Genomic DNA, 23,837 nt, shown 5'->3' on the forward strand with positions numbered 1-23,837 from the left:
ATTTATCTCTTCCTGTTCTCCTCTACCCACTATATCCTACTATATTTATCTCTTCCTGTTCTCCTCTACCCACTATATCCTACTATATTTATCTCTTCCTGCTCAATTCTACCCACTATATCCTTCTATATTTATCTCTTCCTGTTCTCCTCTACCCACTATATCCTACTATATTTATCCTTCCTGTTCTCCCCTACCCACTATATCCTACTATATTTATCTCTTCCTGTTCTCCTCACCCACTATATCCTACTATATTTATCTCTTTCCTGCTCACCTTACCCACTATATCCTTCTATATTTATCTCTCCCTGTTCTCTCATATATCCTTCTATATTTATCTCTTCCTGTTCTCCTCTACCCACTATATTCTTCTATATTTATCTCTTCCTGCTCACCTCTACCCACTATATCATTCTATATTTATCTCTTCCTGTTCTCCTCTACCCACTATATCCTACTATATTTATCTCTTCCTGTTCTCTCCTACCCACTATATTCTTCTATATTTATCTCTTCCTGCCTCCCTACTCCACTATATCCTACTATATTTATCTCCTTCCTGTTCTCCCCCACCCACTATATCCTACCATATTTATCTCTTCCTGCTCTCCCACCTGCTATATCCTTCTATATGTATCTCTTCCTGTTCTCCTCACCCTAATTATATCCTTCTATATTTATCTCTTCCTACTATATCCTATATCCTTTTTATATTTATATCTTCCTGCTCACCTCTACCCACTATATCCGTCTATATTTATCTCTTCCTGCTCACCTCTACCCACTATATCCTTCTATATTTATCTCTTTCCTGCTCACCCCTACCTGCTATATCCTTCTATATTTATCTCTTCCTGCCTCCTCTACACACTATATCCTTCTATATTTATCACTTCCCTGCTCTCCAATACCCACTATATCCTTCTATATTTATCTCTTCCTGCTCTCCTCTACACACTATATCCTTCTATATTTTATCACTTCCTGCCTCCAATACCCACTATATCCTTCTATATATTTATCTCTTCCTGCTCACCTCCTACCTGCTATATCCTTCTATATTTATCTCTTCCTGCTCACCTCTACCTGCTATATCCTTCTATATTTATCTCTTTCTGCCTCCTACCCCACTATATCCTTCTATATTTATCTCTTCCTGCTCTCCTCTACCCGCTATATCCTTCTATATTTATCTCTTCTGCTGTCTTCTACTTTATTTTACTAATTCACCCTCTGCTCTCCTCTTTCCATATTCTTCCACCTCTCCTGATGTACTTCTTATTTTATCCACCTCCCTCTCTCTCTCTCTCTCTCACAGCCCATTTTTCCTACAAATGGGCCTTCTCTCTAACACAGACACACAGTAAATGCTTCTGTAATCCTGTTCACTCAATCTCTCTCCCTTTCATTTTCTCTCTCACACACAAACACACGCACGCACTAACACACACACACGCACGAACACACACACACCACACACACACACACACACACACACACACATTACACACACACACACACACACACACACACACACACACACACATTGACACACACACACACACACACACACACACACACACACACACACACACACACTCCTCGCATGAGAATGGTTCCTTTATCCCTGGAATTTAAGGCCCGTAATAGAGTCAGGGACACGCATGGGAGGGTATAAATAATATATCTGTGCCCTGAAATGCAACGCTAACCAGCCATATAATCTGTTTTGTAACTGACCTGTCACATCACCAGCTATGTTTCAGTTTTCCTAGCTCCATATGGGCTGCTGGAGCTAGCTAGCTCACACGGCCAAAGCTAGTTAGTATGGTTGGAACTGCCTTGCCAACACAGCACATAGATAGCTAGTTAACATGGCTGGCAATAGTGAGTTAAGCTAACAGAACCCTGTGTGCTCCACTGTTCCAAGCTCAGCTTGTTCACCAGCCTTAGTTCTTCCATGGCAGCCTCCTCCCCTCTCTCTCTCCTTCCATGGCAGCTCCTCCTCCCTCCTCTTTCCATGGCAGCTCTCCTCCCTCCCTCTTCTTTCCATGGCAGTCTTCCCTCCCCTCTCCTCTCTCTTCTTCCATGGCAGCCTCCCTCCCTCTCTCTCTTTCATGGTAGCCTCCCTCTCTCTCTTCTTCCATGGCAGCCTCTCCTCCCTCTCTCTCTTCCCATGGCAGCTCCTCCCTCTCTCTTCCCATGGCAGCTCCTTCCTCCTTCTCTCTCTTCTTCCATGGCAGCCCTCCCTCCTTCTCTCTCTTCTTCCATGGCAGTTCTCCTCCCTCTCCCTCTCTCTTCCATGGCAGCCTCCCTCCCTCGCTCTCTTCTTCCATGGCAGCCTCCCTCCTCCCTCTCTTTCTTCCATGGCAGCCTCACTTCTCTTCTTCCATGGCAGTTCTTCCTCCCTCTCTCTTCTTCCATAGCAGCCTTCCTTCCCTCTCTCTCTTCTTCCATGGTGTTCCTCCTCCCTCTCTCTTCTTTCCATGGTAGCCTCCCCTCCCTCTCCCTCTTCTTCCATGGTGCCTCCTCCCTCTCTCTTCTTCCATCTCTTCTTCTATGGCAGCTGATACACTTTCAGAGACAGGTAACACTTTATTTGGATAGTCCATTTGTAGATGCTCTACAGACTATCAGTCAGATTTGAACGATCTACTAACCTTTAACCCTTATCCTAAACCTAAACTTAACCCCTACCCTAACCCTAGCCCTAACCCTAACCCTTCTTACCTTAACCCTTACCCTTATTCTAAACCTAACCCTAACCGTAGCCTTACCATGCAGTTGCTGATCAACAGATAGTTTGTTGATAGTATGACCATCTGTAGAGTATCTATATGGGACGATCCAAATAAAGTGTGACTCAAAGATGAGGAGTCCGTTTTGATACGGACATATTTTTTTAAAGCATCTTAGTGTATGACATCTGATCTGTCCCTATAGGAGAACACTTTTTGGTTCCAGGTAGAACCTATTTTTTCCAAGACTGTAGTCGATAATAATGAATAATAGGGAGGACCTGATCCCAGGTCAGCACTGTTACTCTGAGGCGCTTTATGAATACGGACCCTCATTACAAGCTACCCAGTTAAAACCACTAAATGTTTAATTATATGGTTAATACGCTCCTCCAAGACGATATCCCAGAATATCTCCAGTTCTGTTGTGGCTGACTCGGTGCAGTTCTTGGTACAGTAAATCACATGCAATCCTCCAGAGGTCTGTCCAGTTAGCTCTTTATCTGGAGGACAAATGAGAAAAGGTAAATACAGATCTGATTTGTCAAGCCATTACCCTGGCGAGGGGTCCAGTGGCTCCTCCAGGCAACGTGTTACTCAATGGAAATCATGTGCATTAGACTCTGACTGCATCGGGCCTGACACTCCTCCCAGCTCCTCCCCACTCCTCGCCGCCTCAAACACGTTCTCAAAGGCCCTTTTTGAAAATGCATGCAGGCATCAGAGAATCTCTCACATCTCCTCAAAAGATGGAGGAAGGGAGAGTGAGGAGGACAAAAGAGAGAGAGAGATGATGGGAGAGTGTGTGAGTGAGAGAGACAGAGAGAGAGAGATGATGGGAGAGTGTGTGAGGGGAGAGAGACAGAGAGAGAGAGAGAGAGGGGGTATTAAAGAGAGAGACAGAGAGAGAGAGGGGGTGTTGAAGAGAGAGACAGATAGGAGAGACGGGGTGTTAAAGAGAGAGAGAGAGAGAGACAGGGGGTGTTAAAGAGAGAGAGAGAGGGAGGATTAAAGAGAGAGACAGAGAGAGAGAGCGAGGAGGGTATTAAAGAGAGAGACAGAGAGAGAGCGAGGGGGGTATTAAAGAGAGGGACAGAGAGAGAGAACCAGGGGGTATTAAAGAGAGAGACAGAGAGAGAGCGAGGGGGTTATTAAAGAGAGAGACAGAGAGAGAGAGCGAGGGGGTATTAAAGAGAGAGACAGAGAGAGAGCGAGGGGGGTATTAAAGAGAGAGACAGAGAGAGAGCGAGGGGGTATTAAAGAGAGAGACAGAGAGAGAGCGAGGGGGAATTTAAGAGAGAGACAGAGAGAGAGCCAGGGGAGTATTAAAGAGAGAGACAGAGAGAGAGCCAGGGGGTATTAAAGAGAGACAGAGAGAGCGAGGGGGGTATTAAAGAGAGAGACAGAGAGAGAGAGCCAGGGGGTATTCAAGAGAGAGACAGAGAGAGAGCGATGGGGGTTATTAAAGAGAGAGACAGAGAGAGAGCCAGGGGGTATTAAAGAGAGAGACAGAGAGAGAGCGATGGGGGGTATTAAAGAGAGAGACAGAGAGAGAGCGAGGGGGGTATTAAAGAGAGAGACAGAGAGAGAGCGAGGGGGTATTAAAGAGAGAGACAGAGAGAGAGCGAGGGGGTTATTAAAGAGAGAGACAGAGAGAGACAGGGGGTATTAAAGAGAGAGACAGAGAGAGCGAGGGGGCGTATTAAAGAGAGAGACAGAGAGAGAGCGAGGGGGGTATTAAAGAGAGAGACAGAGAGAGAGCGATGGGGGTATTAAAGAGAGAGACAGAGAGAGAGCGAGGGGGTATTAAAGAGAGAGACAGAGAGAGAGCGAGGGGGGGTATTAAAGAGAGAGAGACAGAGAGAGAGCCAGGGGGTATTAAATGAGAGAGACAGAGAGAGAGCGAGGGGGGTATTAAAGAGAGACACAGAGAGAGAGCGATGGGGGGTATTAAAGAGAGAGACAGAGAGAGAGCGATGGGGGGTATTAAAGAGAGAGACAGAGAGAGAGCCAGGGGGTATTAAAGAGAGAGACAGAGAGAGAGCGAGGGGGGTATTAAAGAGAGAGACAGAGAGCGAGCTGGGGGGTATTAAAGAGAGAGACAGAGAGAGAGTAATGGGGGGTATTAAAGAGAGAGACAGAGAGAGAGCTGGGGGTGGTATTAAAGAGAGAGACAGAGAGAGAGTAATGGGGGGGTGTTAAAGAGAGAGACAGAGAGAGCGAGGGGGGTATTACAGAGAGAGACAGAGAGAGAGTGATGGGGGGGGGTATTAAAGAGAGAGACAGAGAGAGAGCGATGGGGGGTATTAAGAGAGAGACAGAGAGAGAGCGAGGGGGTATTAAAGAGAGAGACAGAGAGAGCGAGGGGGTATTAACGAGAGAGACAGAGAGAGAGCGAGGGGGGTATTAAAGAGAGAGACAGAGAGAGAGCGAGGGGGGGGGGTATTAAAGAGAGAGACAGAGAGAGCGAGAGCGAGGGGAGTATTAAAGAGAGAGACAGAGAGAGAGCGAGGGGGGGGTATTAAAGAGAGAGGAGAAAACACTTGAGCTGTGATAAAAGCCATTAGCTTCTTCAGTAAGGTGGAAAAGATGTTGGTGTGTGTAGAAGGTGTGAATCCCATGGGTGAGAAAGCCGACATCACAGGCAGGCCACTCAGTCACGGAGGACTGGACACGCACAACGCGAACCAATGAGAAATAGAGCAGAACTCCAGAACCAGAAAAGAACTTCCAACTACCTTCCAAACCCATTATAAACCCACTACAAGTAATAACGTTGACAATACTGCACAATGCACCAATCAAGGTTTGAGATCGAATCCTGACACTTGAGAAGTGTACATCTTTCTCATCTTCTTGAGATGTGTCCATCATTGGGTACGAGTATGACTAGGACCAAGTCACCTAGCCATGCAGGAACCACTCTGGGTCCCAGCTGTAGGCTATAGCAAGGGCCCAGAGCTTTACCTGACCAGGATACACCTATATCTGTGTATGAGACAAGATGTGTCCATCATTGGGTATGAGTATGGCTAGGACCAAGTCACCGAGCCATGCAGGAACCACTCTGGGTCCCAGCTGTAGGCTATAGCAAGGGCACAGAGCTTTACCTGACCAGGATACACCTATATCTGTGTATGAGACAAGATGATGAGTATGGCTAGGACCAAGTCACCTAGCCATGCAGGAACCACTCTGGGTCCCAGCTGTAGGCTATAGCAAGGGCACAGAGCTTTACCTGACCAGGATACACATATCTCTATGTATGAGACAACATCCAATGTCCAAATGTATGCTCATTCATACATAACGTAAGTCCATGACAGAGACCCCTGTTTTCCCCAGTGGTTTCTACTCACTGTAGAAAGTGCTGACTTTGGCTTGAGCCACTGAGAGGTGACAGATGTCAGGGACTTAGTGACCAGTGTGAGTGTGAGTGTGAGTGTGATTGTGTGTGTGTGTGTGTGTGTGTGTGTGTGTGTGTATGTATGTGTGTGTGTGTGTGTGTGTGTGTGTGTGTGTGTGTGTGTGTGTGTGTGTGTGTGTGTGTGTGGCAGGCAGTCATGTCTAATTGTGTACGTGTGTGTGTGTGTGTGTGTGTGTGTGTGTGTGTGTGTGTGTGTGTGTGTGTGTGTGTGTGTGTGTGTGTGTGTGTGTGTGTGTGTGTGTGTGTGTGTGTGTGTGTGTGTGTGTGTGTGTGTGTGGCAGTCAGTGTCTAATTGTGTACGTGTGTGTGTGTGTGTGTGTGTGTGTGTGTGTGTGTGTGTGTGTGTGTGTGTGTGTGTGTGTGTGGCAGGCAGGTTATTGTGTGTGTGTTATAGTATGTGAGACGTGTACTCCCAGGGTCATGTTGACTTGCTGTGGAGGTTTAAGGTTGTGCTCTGGAATGCAGACGAGTGGGTGTGAGCGGTCAACTTTGGTGGATTTCCCCTCTATGGTTATGGACAAACTGAGCTTTACACAAACCACACTTATTTCTCTTGGACAGTAGCCACTCTAAAGAACAAACACTCCCTCAAGGAACTCTAGTCACCTTCTTTTTGCTTTTCATTCAATATGTCTGGCAGGAAATTGATCAGCCTGGTCTGGTTGGTACCTTGTGAAATTTTATAGGCTTTACAATACACTGTACCAAGAACATTTCCTGTTGCAGAAACCCTGAAGCCTATAGAAGCTTATGGAATAACAAGCCAGTGCCAGAGTTAATGGAATAACACGCAGGTGCCAGAGTTAATGGAATAACATGCCGGTGCCAGAGTTAATGGAATAACATGCAGGTGCCAGAGTTAATGGAATAACATGCCGGTGCCAGAGTTAATGGAATAACATGCCGGTGCCAGAGTTAATGGAATAACATGCACGTGCCAGAGTTAATGGAATAACATGCCGGTGCCAGAGTTAATGGAATAACATGCCGGTGCCAGAGTTAATGGAATAACATGCCGGTGCCAGAGTTAATGGAATAACACGCAGGTGCCAGAGTTAATGGAATAACATGCAGGTGCCAGAGTAAATGGAATAACATGCCGGTGCCAGAGTTAATGGAATAACATGCCAGTTCCAGAGTTAATGGAATAACATGCCGGTGCCAGAGTTAATGGAATAACATTCCAGTTCCAGAGTTAATGGAATAACATTCTAGTGCCAGAGTTAATGGAATAACATTCCAGTGCCAGAGTTAATGGAATAACATTCCAGTGCCAGAGTTAATGGAATAACATGCCGGTGCCAGAGTTAATGGAATAACATGCCGGTGCCAGAGTTAATGGAATAACATTCCAGTGCCAGAGTTAATGGAATAACATGCCGGTGCCAGAGTCAATGGAATAACATGCCGATGCCAGAGTTAATGGAATAACATGCAGGTGTCAGAGTTAATGGAATAACAAGCCGGTGCCAGAGTTAATGGAATAACATGCCGGTGCCAGAGTTAATGGAATAACACGCAGTTGCCAGAGTTAATTGAATAACATGCAGGTGCCAGAGTTAATGGAATAACACGCAGGTGCCAGAGTTAATGGAATAACATGCCGGTGCCAGAGTTAATGGAATAACACGCAGGTGCCAGAGTTAATGGAATAACATGCCGGTGCCAGAGTTAATGGAATAACATGCCGGTGCCAGAGTTAATGGAATAACATTCCAGTTCCAGAGTTAATGGAATAACATTCTAGTGCCAGAGTTAATGGAATAACATTCCAGTGCCAGAGTTAATGGAATAACATTCCAGTGCCAGAGTTAATGGAATAACATGCCGGTGCCAGAGTTAATGGAATAACATGCCGGTGCCAGAGTTAATGGAATAACATTCCAGTGCCAGAGTTAATGGAATAACATGCCAGTGCCAGAGTTAATGGAATAACATGCCGGTGCCAGAGTCAATGGAATAACATGCCGATGCCAGAGTTAATGGAATAACATGCAGGTGTCAGAGTTAATGGAATAACAAGCCGGTGCCAGAGTTAATGGAATAACATGCCAGTGCCAGAGTTAATGGAATAACACGCAGTTGCCAGAGTTAATTGAATAACATGCAGGTGCCAGAGTTAATGGAATAACATGCCGGTGCCAGAGTTAATGGAATAACGTGCCAGTGCCAGAGTTAATGGAATAACATGCCAGTGCCAGAGTTACTGGAATAACATACTGGTGCCAGAGTTAATGGAATAACATGCCAGTGCCAGAGTTAATGGAATAACATACTGGTGCCAGAATTAATGGAATAACATGCCAGTGCCAGAGTTAATGGAATAACATACTGGTGCCAGAGTTAATGGAATAACATTCCAGTGCCAGAGTAAATGGAATAACATGCAGGTGCTAGAGTTAATGGAATAACATGCAGGTGCCAGAATTAATGGAATAACATACTGGTGCCAGACTTAATGGCAGTCAAAGGAGCCAGGTACTTACTGAAAAGTATCTTCTTCACCCATCCTCACACACATGTTGTGTCTGTGTGTGTGTGTGTGTGTGTGTGTGTGTGTGTGTGTGTGTGTGTGTGTGTGTGTGTTAGTGTCTGGGTGAAAGGGAACATTATGTTGTGCAGTAATAACTCCTTGGCAGCAGCCGTGCAGTCCATTGCCCAGGCAGTAGCCTTTTCCTTAATTACACAGCGGAGTGCAGAGTGAGTGACGTGCCTCACCCCTGCAGTCTGGCATTTCTATCCCACGCGCAGTGCCTCCCTCTGGCTGGCCCGTATACTGTGGCCTCTGGCTTCGGGCCTACAGAACCAGGCAGGCCCAAATGTCACTATGTGTTTTTCTCCAGAGAGGTGATGTGCTGGGGCACACTAAGTGCTGACAAGCCCACTCACTTTACAGCAGTTGATGCGCAAAGAAAGGAGAGTGGGATGTTTGATAATGGAAATTAGACTCAAGGTGTGACTGGTGAAAATGAAACAGTACATTCTGAAAAGCCATTTATGTCTAAGTGTATGCCATATCAAGCTGTGTCTGAAAATCTCTGGGATGCTTTTAAATACTCTTAGAGATAAATAGTCGGTTCTACATGGAACCCCAAAGAGGTCTACCTGGAACCAAGAAGGGTTCTTCCTGGAACCAAAAAGGGTTCTCCTATGGGGACAGCCGAAAAACCCTTTTGGAACCCTTTTTTTTTCTAAGAGTGTGTGATTTGGGTGAAATTACAGGACATTCTATTTATCGTAGCAATGTTATCTGGCTCTTCAGTGTGTGTGTGTGTGTGTGTGTGTTTTGTACATAGCCCTCCCTGGTCTAACCAAGAAGAAGAATGGTCCTCATAAGGGGATGTGATGGCGGTATTGGTACAATTTGATAATGTTATGGTCCCATTAAGTTTTATTGCTTACATTTCTACAGAAGTGTTTATAGATTTACAGCAACATCCCATTATAGGCCGGTCTAAGAGCAGACTAAGCTCCTACATTTCCGGGGACAACATGATTTGGGATGGGGTACAGGACAACATGATTTGAATATCTATCTCCATTAACTGTGTTCAATGGAGCAACTTTTCAATACATTGTGAGGTATGATGTATTGGACCCATTGTAGATGAGAGCGAATACCTGTATTTGTGACAGATGTATGTGTGTTTTTAATATTACACTGTGAATTATATGAGAAAACAAAAAAAACACCTTCCAAATACAAGAGTTCTTATTTTTTTGTAATTTAAAGACACCTCAATAGGACACTGCTATCTTGAAAGGGTTTATAAGATACTGTGTATCTCAACAGGATCAATGTCTTCATCTACATCTAGACGAGCATGCGGCCGCAGAACAATTTCAAATATGCTCCTCAAAAGTAGTGATAGTATGAATTATTGTCAGGCTTGTGTCACTCCATTTCAATATAAGGTCTGTTATAATACAATTCTCTGTTGATGCTTGTTTTTTCACTAGTCTGTCTTAGAGAAGAGATTGCAACTTCGCTGCCTGCAGAGGCTCAGTGGCTGGATCCTGGCTTGACTGACAGGTTGGAGAATCAGATATATGTATTTGGGGCATCTGTCAAATTACGTTGTGTTCATTTCGCTCCAGTCCATTCATATGACTACAATGTTGGAGTTAGAAAGCAATTGAACTTAGAATCGGTGGCGGAGAAGAGTGGGAACACAAAACTTCACATTTTAGAGTGGCCATTTATTTTCCCCAGCACAAGGTGCACCTGTGTAATGGTCATGCTCTTTAATCAGCTTCTTGATATGCCACACCTGTCAGGTGGATGGATTATCTTGGCAAAGGATAAATGCTCACTAACTTCGATATAAACACATTTGTGCACAAATTGAGATAAATCCGTTTTTTGTGCATATGGAACATTTATGGGAACTTTTATTTCAGCTCATGAAACATGGGACCAATAATTTACATGTTGCGTTTATATTTTTTGCTCAGTGTAGAACCCTCTCTGAAGGGTTCCACCAGCCTTATTAGCCTTAAAACTGTTATTATTTATGACAAAACATTCCATATATCACAAGGCCTTTCTTTGAGGGCCTAGTTATACCCTAACAAGGAGGTGTTGGGAATCTCCTGTTTTTGGAATCTTTTTTTCTCAGAGTGCAGCCTACATTCTACACTGAGTGTATGAAACATTATGAACACCCACTCTTTCCATGACAGACTGACCAGGTGAATCCAGGTGAAAGATATGATCCCTTATTGATGTCACCTGTTAAATTAACTTCCATCAGTTGTAGATGAAGGGGGGGAGGCAGGTTAAAGAAGGATTTTAAGCCTTGAGACAATTGAGACGCGGATTGTGTATATGTGCCATTCAGAGGGTGAATGGGCAAGACACAAGATTTAAGTGCCTTTGAACAGGGTGTGGTAGTAAGTGCCAGGAGCACCGGTTTGTGTCAAGAACTGCAACGCAGTACTTGGGAGTATGGCAGATGGTGTACTGTCCTTCTGTCAGCACATATCAAAGCTGCAATCTCAGGTTAAATCTAGACTTGGTTTCCTCTATCGTAATCACACCTCTTTCACCCCAGCTGCCAAACTAACTCTGATTCAGATAACCATCCTACCCATGCTAGATTACAGAGACGTACTGTCACGCCCTGGTCAAAGTATTTTGTGTTTATCTTTATGTATTGGGTCAGGCCAGGGTGTGGCATGGGGTTTTTGTATTGTGGTGTGTTTTGTCTTGGGGTTTGGTATATAGTGGGATTGTAGCTAGTGGGGTGATCTAGCAGAGTCTATGGCTGTCTGGGAGGGTTCTCAATCAGAGTCAGGTGTTTATCGTTGTCTCTGATTGGGAACCATATTTAGGCAGCCATATTCTTTGGTTGTGTTGTGGTTGATTGTCCTTAGTGTCCTTGTAACTAGCTACTGTTAGTTTGCACCAGTTTAGGCTGTTTCGGTTTTCGTTCGTTTATTGTTTTTTGTATTGATTCGTGTTTACTTATGTTTTTTCATTAAACATGAATCGTTATCTACACGCTGCGTTTTGGTCCGACTCTCCTTCACCACACTAAGAAAGCCGTTACAGAATCACCCACCACCAACGGACCAAGCAGTGTGTTAACAGGCAGGAGCCACAGGAGAGGCAACAGAGGCAGCAGCAGCAGGAGCAGCAGCAGCTGCAGTGGGAGAGGCTGCACTACCTGGAGAAATGGACATGGGAGGAAGAACTGGACGGTAAAGGACCCTGGGCTCAGCCTGGAGAATATCGCCGCCCAAGGAAGAACTGGAGGCGGCGAAAGCTGAGAGGCGCAGATATGAGGAGGCAGCACGGCGTAGCGGATGGAAGCCTGAGAATCAGCCCCAAGAATTTATTGGGGGGGGGGGGGCTCAGGGAGAGTGTGGCAGAGCCAACTCTCCCTGTTTATCGTGAGGAGACCAGAGCCGGTGTTGGAGGTGAGCGAAACAGAGACTGTGAAGGAGTTAATGGGGAAATTGGAGGAGAGAGAAATGAGGGAGTTGCTGTGTTGGTGCTTTTGCATGGAATTCGCCCGGCCCAACGTGTTGGGGATTTGATGGCACCTGGGTTAGCGCTCCATACTCGTCCTGAGGTGCGTGTTAGTCGGCTGGTGAAGTTGGTGCCAGCCTCACGCACCAGGCCTCCTCTGCACATCCCTAGCCTTGCACGTCCTGTGCCAACTCTGCTCTCAAAATCTCCAGTACGCCTTCACGGTCTAGCCCATCCTGTGCCACCTCCACACTCCAGTCCTCCGGTAGCAGCTCCCGCACCAGGCTTCCTGTGCGTGTCCTCAATCCAGTACCACCAGTTCCAGCACCAGGCCTTCAGTGCGCCTCGCCTGTTCAGCGCAGCCAGCGCTTTCTCCTCTCCTGCGCTGCCGGAGTCTCCCGCCTGTTTAGCGCAGCCAGAGCCTTTCTCCTCTACAGCGCTGCCGGAGCCTCCCGCCTGTTTAGCGCAGCCAGAGCCTTTCTCCTCTCCTGCGCTGCCGGAGCCTCCCCGCCTGTTCAGTGCAGTCAGAGCTGTCAGCCTGCATGGAGCAGCCAGAGATGTCAGTCTGCAAGGAGCTGCCAGTCTGCAAGGAGCTGCCAGTCTGCAAGGAGCTGCCAGACTGCAAGGAGCTGCCAGTCTGTAAGAAGCCGCCAGAGCTGTCAGTCTGCATGGAGCAGCCAGAGCTGTCAGTCTGCATGGAGCAGCCAGAGCTGTCAGTCTGCATGGAGCAGCCAGAGCTGTCAGTCTGCATGGAGCAGCCAGAGCTGTCCGTCTGCATGGAGCAGCCAGAGCTGTCAGTCTGCATGAAGCAGCCAGAGCTGTCAGTCTGCGAGGAGCTGTCAGTCTGCAAGGCGCCGCCAGTATGCCCAGCTCCGCCAGTCTGTCCAGCGCCACCAGTGCCGCCAGTCTGCCCAGCGTCGCCAGTCTGCCCAGCACCGCCCTGCGCCGCCAGTCTGCCCTGCGCCGCCAGTCTGCCCGGCGCCGCCAGTGCTCCCAGTCTGCTCAGCGCCGCCTGAACTGCCAGTCGGCCAGGCTCCGCCAGTCTTCCAGGATCTGCCAGTCAGCCAGAATCTTCCAGGATCCGCCAGTCAGCCAGGCTCTTCCAGATCTGCCAGTCAACCAGAATCTTCCAGATCTGCCAGTCAACCAGACTCTTCCAGATCTGCCAGAACTGCCAGTCGGCCAGGATCCGCCAGTCAGCCAGAATCCGCCAGATCCGCCAGGATCTGCCAGTCAGCCAGGATCTGGCAGATCTATCTACCTGCCTGAGCTTGCTCTCACTCCTGAGCTTGCTCTCACTCCTGAGCTTGCTCTCACTCCTGAGCTTGCTCTCACTCCTGAGCTTCCCCTCAGTCCTGAGCTGCGGGAGCTGTCTTGGGGTTTTGGTATATAGTGGGATTGTAGCTAGTGGGGTGATCTAGCAGAGTCTATGGCTGTCTGGAGTGGTTCTCAATCAGAGTCAGGTGTTTATCGTTGTCTCTGATTGGGAACCATATTTAGGCAGCCATATTCTTTGGTTGTGTTGTGGGTGATTGTCCTTAGTGTCCTTATAACTATCTACTGTTAGTTTGCACCAGTTTAGGCTGTTTCGGTTTTCGTTACGTTTATTGTATTGATTCGTGTTTACGTGTGTTTTTTCATTAAACATGGATCGCAATCTACACGCTGCGTTTTGGTCCGACTCTCCTTCACCACACCTAGAAAGCCGTTACACGTACTTTATAGATGGGCAGGTAAGGGTGCTCTCGAGCGGCTAGATGTCCTTTACCATTCGGCCATCATATTTGCCACAAATGCTCCTTATAGGACACATCACTGCACTCTATACTCCTCTGTAAACTGGTCATCTCTGTATACCCGTCGCAAGACCCACTGGTTGATGCTTATTTATAAAACCCTCTTAGGCCTCACACCCCCTATCTGAGATACCTACTGCAGCCCTCATCCTCCACATACAACACCCGTTCTGCCAGTCACATTGTGTTAAAGGTCTCCAAAGCAACACATCCCGGGTCGCTCCTCTTTCAGTTCACTGCAGCTAGAGACTTTAACGAGTTGCAACAAACACTCAAACTGGACAGTTTCATCTCCATCTCTTCATTCAAAGATTCAATCATGGACACTCTTAATGACAGTTGTGATACTTAATTATACTGGTGATGTATTGTCTCTACCTTCTTTCCCTTTGTGCTGTTGTCTGTGCCCAATAATGTTTGTACCATGTTTTGTGCTCCTACCATGTTGTGCTGCCGCCATGTTGTGTTGCTACCATGTTGTTGTGTTGCGACAATGCTGTGTTGTCATGTGTTGCTGCTTTGCTATGTTGTTGTCTTATGTCTCTCTTTATGTAGTGTTGTCTTATGTCTCTCTTTATGTAGTGTTGGTTTAGGTCTCTCTTTATGTAGTGTTGGTTTAGGTCTCTCTTTATGTAGTGTTGGTTTAGGTCTCTCTTTATGTAGTGTTGTCTCTTGTCGTGATGTGTGTTTTGTCTTATATTTCTATCTTTATTCCCAGCCCCGTCCAGGCCCTGACAAATTGAGGCTGTTCTAAAGGACTAAAGGGGGTGGAACTCAATATTCCTAATGTTTTGTGCCTAATGTTGTGTATACTTTCCCCCACCTGGTTGCAGGGCCAGTGAAAAGCAAGATCGCTGCTGGTTGTGCTCTCCTCTCTTTTGAGTGGGCAGAAAGCGTATGCTTCTGGTTTTCAGGGATACAGTATTTTCAACCTAACTTCCGTTTCCCCTGAAAAACGGATGTGGGGACTCCGCTCATGAGTCTTTTTAGGCCTGCCACGTTAGGTTAGTTGTGCTCAGAGCCATGTGTTTAGATATATATATATATATATATATATATACAAGGCTCTGATTGTGCTGAATTATGTCACACTCAAAAAACACTTTGTGACAGTCTTAAAAACCCATCTAATTTCCATTTGACCGCAAACACAATTTCATATATAGTTCAAACCCAACTCATTGAGCAAATGCATTTATTTTCAATTCAATTGTGATGAATTGTACCTAAAGAGGGGCTTGATGTACAGGAACAGAAAACATACAGGGCAGTGTGGAGTGTATGGCCAGACACTGACAGTCAGGTAATGGGCTCTGATGCTCTGATCAGCTGTGTCACTCCCAGTCTCTCACTAGATGGAGGGAATCACTCCTCTGATTGAAGAGGAAGTAGGGTCTTGACTACTGATGCTTAATGGCCTTCCTGGAGTGGCATCCCACGCTGCTAGCTACGGCTATAGCCACACCACAAATTGTTAACGATGTGGGCAGTTACTGTGATTTCTTTGTATTGCATTCCAATTGTACATCGTATAAAGCATACTAAGGAAACAGGATCTGAAACATCCCATTACAAGGATGTATTTTATGTTTTGTTCCATTGTTTGTTTAAAGCTCATTCTGTTTCAGTGGGTTTGACTTTTTATTTGTATTTTAGTGGTTTATCAGACAGTCTTACCCAGAGCTACTCACTGTAGTGATATACTTAGGCTCTAGTGTAATTAAGTTGTATACCCATGTGTATACAAATTAATGTAATAAATACTTGGTGGGCTATGATGGTCCGATCCAACCCGGTACAACCCTGGCGTGTGAGGTGGAACATTCCAACAACCCCAAAACGCCTCTGCTTTTTTTGAGGCAAACATGTCCAGCAACATTCAGGTTTTTCCCTCCCTCTTTCTCACTCATAGTCCCCAATAATCTCCCTTTATGAGCACAGAGATAATTGATTTCATTAAATGAAACACAAGCTAATATTCCATCACTGTAAGCCCCTGACCTTTGGAGTGTGAAACACTTATCTCTGTTAACTCCGTGGCCATTAAAGAGGCAACGTTCTCTTCGGAGGCAGCCAGCCTTCTGCCACAAACAAATAATGGCTTATCTGCTTAGCCTGCTAAATGAAGTGTTAAATCAAATGGCACATGATTTGTTTTCCATACTTGCAGCTATTCTTTAAAGGTCGAATGCAGCTGTTTTCACAGTTTTCAATATCAATTATAAACTGGGTGGGTCAAGCCCTGAATGCTGATTAGCTGAAAGCCGTGGTAAACGAGACCGAATACCACAGGTATGACAAAACAGTACCTTTTAATGCTCTAATTACTTTGGTAAGCAGATTATAATAGCAATAAGGCACCTCAAGGGTTTGTGGACAATATAGGGAAAGGGGGATACCTAGTCAGTTGTACAGCTGAATGCATTCAACTGAAGTGTGTCTTTTGCATTTACCCCAACCCCTCTGAATCAGAGAGGTGTGGGGGTCTGCCTTCATCGACATCTATGTCATCGGCGCCTGGGGAACAGTGGGTTAACTGCCTTGCTCAGGGGCAAAACAACAGATATTTACATTGTCAGCTTGGAGATCCAGCAACCGAAATGCTCCTACCCGCCAGGCTACCTGCCGCCCAATGGCTAAGGCCTGTATCCAGGCACTCCGCATTGTTTCGTGCAGAAGAATAGCCCTTAGCCGTGGTATATTGGTCACATACCAGACCCTCTCGTGCCTTATTGAGGAATTATACCACAGAATTGTTGAGTGCTAGTTTCTGATTGGCTAGAAGGGCATTCTAGAATGGGCATTAAAACCATATAAGGGGACAGTTGAAAAAGATATTGGGACCCCTTGAAATCATGACGCAATAAGCACCTACACATGCAGACCATACCTGCTACAAAGTTAGAGAAAGCTAAACCATCAAACACACAAACCAAAATTAGATACATTGTAAAGGTTAGCTAGAACTGTCTGGGAATGGTCTGAGTAGGAAGGGGAAACTGAAATGTAGCCATGTCACCATGGAAAGGCAAACTCCACCCAACTAAACAGGCAGACATTTCAGGTGGTCTTTTCAAACACCTCCTACACTAAAAGGGCATTATCATCATTTTCACAAGTTCACAGTATTATTCCAACTTCAGTATGGAAATGTATCTATAACACAGGAACATCACGTTGTTGAGTGCACTTGAACTTTATGTAAAAGGTGGCCATGTTGGTTTAATGAATCAAAATGAATGTCGTCTCTATGGGTAAACTCTGCTATTGACTCGAGTTAATCACATGTAAAGGCATTGTGCTGGATCAGGCAACTGAGAATATCCCTGTGGGGAATTGTTATTTCTATGTGACATTGTCATGTTTCGTTCCCGTTTTACAGCAGGGACAGTAAATGCATTGTGAGGTCATGCTTCACAACTTGACTTACTTTGTAAATGTTCATTGAGACCTATATAATATCATATTCTAGCTGATATTTCATGTAGTTGACCATTTTAAATACCAAGGCCTGTCTTGCTCGGAGACCCAGTCTCGGGGATCGGAGAAGTTATCACTATATGCTTTCAAAAGCTTTGAAACCTGAACGTCCTATTATCACCATCAATAACTGAAAGGGCAAGTGCACGAGGTGAGGTGTACAATCACTGCTATTGAAAAGCCATCACTTGACCGGGCCAGGTTTTGAGGCCGATGTTTTTGTAATAATGTTTAACGCACATGTCAGATGAGGGACGAGGCGGTCAATACCGAAGAAATATGATTCTTCCATCTCTGTATCTTCCCACGCCAGAGTCTGTCTGGCAGCCTTTCGCCTCCGAAAAACATGAGAAATGTCCTGATAACACCCTCTACGGTTTACAAGACTTGATTTCCTGGGAGGAAGGGAAAGGTTACAGTGAATTACCCATGTAGGGCAGTGACACGTGGAAACAAACCAACTGGCTTGTCACCTGAGACATATAGCTTGTACCTTGTTCCTAACAGAAGAAGCAACGGTAAATCCAGCTTGGTGCAACAAAACGTGGACCTCTGCTCTCCTTCAATCTGAAAGAAAAGGAAAGGTCTTGCAAGCAGTTGTTGTAAACTTGATGAGCATGTTTTATCTTGAAATCTACGTGGGGTATGATAGTGTTAGATGTAGTCATGAATGATGCATGCACTGAGTCAGAGAGTCAGAGAGTGGGACCCAACATAGCAGAGAACAACACGAGTTGAATAGAAAAAAGTCTGGATGAGAATGTTTCATGTACTGCATAAAGGAGTGGGCTGACATACTGTATATTGGTTTTCAGGGATGAGGATCATTTGCTGTACATAACGTGTTTTGAGAGTTTAAAATAATGTGATGCCAATGTGTAGTTTGGTCTTGTTTTGATATTCTTTAAGTGGAAAATATGTTGACATTGACAGCTAGCTTTGAATTACTGCATCCAAGGACGTGATGAAGTACACATGGAAGTCACAGTGTTTATTATTCTATTCTATCAGGTATATTGGTGTCGCTATGACAGTTGCTTAAAAACTGTAAACTAGGGCTACGGCCAAACAATCCCCCCAAAATAATTTTCTATTCTTGAATAACATTAGACAAGAAAAGGATGCCATTTAGGAGTATCGGGATGTGATCCATGTGTTGAGTCACCCAGGAGTGCACCTCACCACCTGTCACCCATCTCACCCGTCCCCCAGCTCCTCTCACACCCAGGGAGTCCCATCAGCCACAACCCCCCAGCCCCCACACAGCACCCCTGCTGCTCTACATAATGTCACCCTGAGGCAGAGCCTAGGCCTTCAACTGGCTCACATTGGCTCCCATGTTTCTGCTCCAGTGGAAGGTTAAATAAATATCCTGCCAGCCCCACATGAAGTGCTTTCAGCCCCGCTCTGCAGGCCAGGGTATAACGTTCTACAGGTATAATACACACCGCAAGGCTTTACAATTGAGGACATGCTGACTGCTAAGCAGAGTCTTGGAGTGATCAATTACCTGCCACAGTGACATGCACTGCTCTTGTCAACACAACGCTAGGTAAGTACAACACTGATTCAGGTGGAGCAGGGGGATTAGAATATAATTATGTTGCCTAATGTGTCACTGTTTGAGAGAGGTAAGGTCCTCTGATAGAAACTAGAATTAGTTCAGCTTAATGTGGATGCTACCATGGTTACGGATACTCCTGAATGAATCGTGAATTATGATGAGTGACAAAGTTACAGCGGTCAAAGATAATACCCGAAGACATGCTAACCTCCCATGTTAATGGTAAAGGTGAGAGGTTAGGATGGTTTGGGGATATGATCTTTGACCCGCTGTAACTTTCACTCATCATTATTCACAATTCATTCAGGATTATCCATAATGCTGGTAGCATCCACATTAATGTAGAAGTGTTTAAAAACATATTCTATTATTATTTACAATAAAAGTGACTCCAAAATGACACAATACAGAATTGATCATTCCTTTCTATTGAGCACAAAATAAACTGAAACACAAGCAAAACTAACGGCAAATAGATCCAACAAGTTTGTAGATTCACAAGAGTCATATGCAGTCATTATGTGCTAGGAATATGTGACCAAATACAAAACATTTGACTACTTTATTTCTAAGAATCTTTAGGGGGGGTTCAATAAGTTTGACCCCCAGCTTTTTGAGAGAAAAAATATATGACTTGTTTAATTAACTAAATCTATTTTTCTGATCAATTGTATTAGTATAAAATAGTATAATTCAACCCGCTCCAACAGTCTTGAAGGAGTTCCCACATATGCTGAGTACTTGTTAGCTGATTTTCCTTCACTCTGCGGTCCAACTCATCCCAAACCATCTCAATTTGGTTGAGGTCGGTTGATTGTGGAGTCCAGGACATCTGACGCAGCACTCCATCACTCTCCTTCTTTGTCAAATAGCCCTTAAACAGCCTGGAGGTGTGTTGGGTCATTGTCCTGCTGAAAAACAAATGATAGTCCCACTAAGCTGCAGAATGCTGTGGTAGCCAAGCTGGTTAAGGGTACCTTGAACTCTAAATAAATCGCTGAATGTGTCACCAGCAAAGCACCTCCACACCATCACACTTCCTCCTCCATGCTTCACGGTGGGAACCACAAACGCGGAGATAATCCATTCATCTACTCTGTGTCTCACAAAGACAAGGCGGTCATCAGACCAAAGGACAGTTTTCCTCTTGTGTTTCTTGGCCAAAGAAAGTCTCTTATTATTATTATTGGTGTCCTTTAGTAGTGGTTTCTTTTCAGCACTTTGACCATGAAGGCCTGACTTACGCAGTCTCCTCTGAACAGTTGATGTTGAGATGTGTCTGTTACTTAAACTCTTCACAACATTTATTTGGGCTGTAATCTGAGGTGCAGTTAACTCTAATGAATGTAACCTCTGCAGCAGAGGGAACTCTGGGTCTCATGAAAGCTAGTTTCATCATAGCACTTGACGGTTTTTGTTCTTGAAGTGTTTCGCCTTGGCTGACCTTTATGTCTTAAAGTAATGATGGACTGTCATTTCTCTTTGCTTATTTGAGCTGTTCTTGCATAATATGGATTTGGCCTTTTAGCAAATAGGACTATCATCTGTATACCACCCCTACCTTCACAGCACAACTGATTGGCTCAAAGAATTAAGAAGGAAAGAAATTCCACACATTAACTTTTAACAAGGCACACCTGTTAATTTAAATGCATTCCAGGTGACTAACTCATGAACCTGGTTGAGAGAATGCCAAGACAGCAAAGCTGTCATCAAGTAAAAGGGTGGCTACGATATCTATATCTTGATTTGTTTAACGCTTTTTTGATTACTGCATGATTCCATGTGTCCAAATTGACCTATAATTACATTGTAAAAATATTTAGTTTCTATGTGGTTAATGGCGTGTGTATATAGATTGTGTATAGGCTTGTCTCCCATATGAATCTTCTCTTTTTGCCAGACTGGGTTGAAATTACTTCCGTTTCTTTTTTTCTGTATTTATTTATCTGTGTCACATCTGCTCCTGCCACGCCCCCTAGTGCTCATCCTGTGACCTGCCGCCACTCTCTCTCTCTGTGTGTGATGGTGTCAGAGCAGATCCCCACCAGCTGCAACCTGTTCCATAATCAAGACCTCTACAAATACTCAGTCCAGCCACTTCCACACTGCCAGATCATAATTTCTGCTCAGTTAGTCCATGCTTCTAGCCGTTTGTTCCTGTTGTGCCTGTTTTCCCTTGCCTGATGCTGTTTACCTCTCCGCTACAGTTCTGCTGCCGCTCTGACTTTGGTCCCTGTCTCCAGTCCAACTTCTCGTCAGTCCTGCTACTCTGTCCTGGATTCCCCAATCTACGCTCCCTTGGATTCCCCTCCGGACCTGCTCACCCTGTCCCAACACCTCTTGCTCCAGCCTCAGCTGCCGCACCTGGTTTCCGGCTACCTGCCCGTGCTTCCCCTGGCCTGCACTCAACCTTCCCCCCGTGTTTCAATCAATACCTTGGTTACCTCATCCCAGTCTCCTTGTCTGAGTCTGCTCTTGTGTGACAATCTGTATATGTTATATATGTGTGTGTATATATACAGTGTGTCACACCCTGATCTGTTTCACCTGTTCCTGTGATTGTCTCCACCCCCTCTAGGTGTCTCTTATTTCCCCCAGTATATTTATCTCTGTGTTTCCTGGCTCTCTGTGCCAGTTCATTTTGTATGTTTAGTCAAGTCAACCAGCGTGTTTTCCCATACTCCTTTTGCTATTCTCCTTTTTTCTAGTCCTCCCGGTTTTGACCATTGCCTGTTTCTGGACTCTGATCTGGTTTTGACCTTTTTGCCTGTCCACGACCATTCTCTTGCCTGTCCACGACCATTCTCTTTCCTGTCCACGACCATTCTCTTGCCTACCCCTTCTTGCCTGTCCACGACCATTCTCTTGCCTGTCCACGACCATTCTCTTGCCTACCCCTTTTTGCCTGTCCACGACCATTCTCTTGCCTACCCCTTTTTGCCTGTCCACGACCATTCTCTTGCCTACCCCTTTTTGCCTGTCCACGACCATTCTCTTGCCTACCCCTTTTTGCCTGTCCACGACCATTCTCTTGCCTACCCCTTTTGCCTGTCCACGACCATTCTCTTGCCTACCCCTTTTTGCCTGTCCACGACCATTCTCTTGCCTACCCCTTCTTGCCTGTCCACGACCATTCTCTTGCCTACCCCTTCTTGCCTGTCCACGACCATTCTCTTGCCTGTCCACGACCATTCTCTTGCCTACCCCTTCTTCTTGCCTGTCCACGACCATTCTCTTGCCTACCCCTTCTTGCCTGTCCACGACCATTCTCTTGCCTACCCCTTCTTGCCTGTCCACGACCATTCTCTTGCCTACCCCTTTTTGCCTGTCCACGACCATTCTCTTGCCTGTCCACGACCATTCTCTTGCCTACCCCTTCTTAGCTGTCCAAGACCATTCTCTTGCCTACCCCTTTTTGCCTGTCCACGACCATTCTCTTGCCTACCCCTTTTTGCCTGTCCACGACCATTCTCTTGCCTACCCCTTCTTACCTGTCCACGACCATTCTCTTGCCTACCCCTTTTTGCCTGTCCACGACCATTCTCTTGCCTACCCCTTTTTGCCTGTCCACGATTCATTCTCTTGCCTACCCCTTTTGCCTGTCCACGACCATTCTCTTGCCTACCCCTTCTTTGCCTGTCCACGACCATTCTCTTGCCTACCCTTTTTGCCTTCCACGACCATTCTCTTGCCCCTTTTTGCCTGTCCACGACCATTCTCTTGCCTGCCCTTTTTGCCTGTCCACGACCATTCTCTTGCCTACCTCTTTTGCCTGTCCACGACCATTCTCTTGCCTAGCCTTTTGCCTGTCCACGACCATTCTCTTGCCTACTTCTTGCCTGTCCACGACCATTCTCTTGCCTGTCCATGACCATTCTCTTGCCTACCCTTCTTATCTGTCCACGACCATTCTCTTTTTGCCTACCCCTTCTTGCCTGTCCACGACCATTCTCTTGCCTACCCTTTTTGCCTGTCCACGACCATTCTCTTGCCTGTCCACGACCATTCTTTGCCTAGCTTTTGCCTGTCCACGACCATTCTCTTGCCTACCCCTTCTTGCCTGTCCACGACCATTCTCTTGCCTACCCCTTCTTGCCTGTCCACGACCATTCTCTTGCCTGTCCACGACCATTCTCTTGCCTAGCCCCCCTTTTTGCCTGTCCACGACCATTCTCTTGCCTAGCCCTTTTGCCTGTCCACGACCATTCTCTTGCCTACCCTTTTTGCCTGTCCACGACCATTCTCTTGCCTACCCCTTCTTGCCTGTCCACGACCATTCTCTTGCCTGTCCACAACCATTCTCTTGCCTACCCTTTTTCTTATCTGTCCACGACCATTCTCTTGCCTACCCCTTCTTATCTGTCCACGACCATTCTCTTGCCTACCCCTTCTTGCCTGTCCACGACCATTCTCTTGCCTACTTTTCTTGCCTGTCCACGACCATTCTTCTTGCCCACCCCTTCTTGCCTGTCCACGACCATTCTCTTGCCTGTCCACGACCATTCTCTTGCCTGTCCACGACCATTCTCTTGCCTACCCTTTTTGCCTGTCCACGACCATTCTCTTGCCTACCCCTTCTTGCCTGTCCACGACCATTCTCTTGCCTGTCCCACGACCATTCTCTTGCTCTATCCCTTTTTGCCTGTCCACGACCATTCTCTTGCCTACCCCTTCTTGCCTGTCCACGACCATTCTCTTGCCTACCCTTCTTGCCTGTCCACGACCATTCTCTTGCCTACCCCTTTTGCCTGTCCACGACCATTCTCTTCTTTGCCTACCCCTTCTTGCCTGTCCACGACCATTCTCTTGCCTGTCCACGACCATTCTCTTGCCTACCCCTTGCCTGTCCACG

The sequence above is a fragment of the Oncorhynchus nerka genome, linkage group LG26, assembly GCF_034236695.1.
Source record: "Oncorhynchus nerka isolate Pitt River linkage group LG26, Oner_Uvic_2.0, whole genome shotgun sequence".
Lineage (NCBI taxonomy): Eukaryota > Metazoa > Chordata > Actinopteri > Salmoniformes > Salmonidae > Oncorhynchus > Oncorhynchus nerka.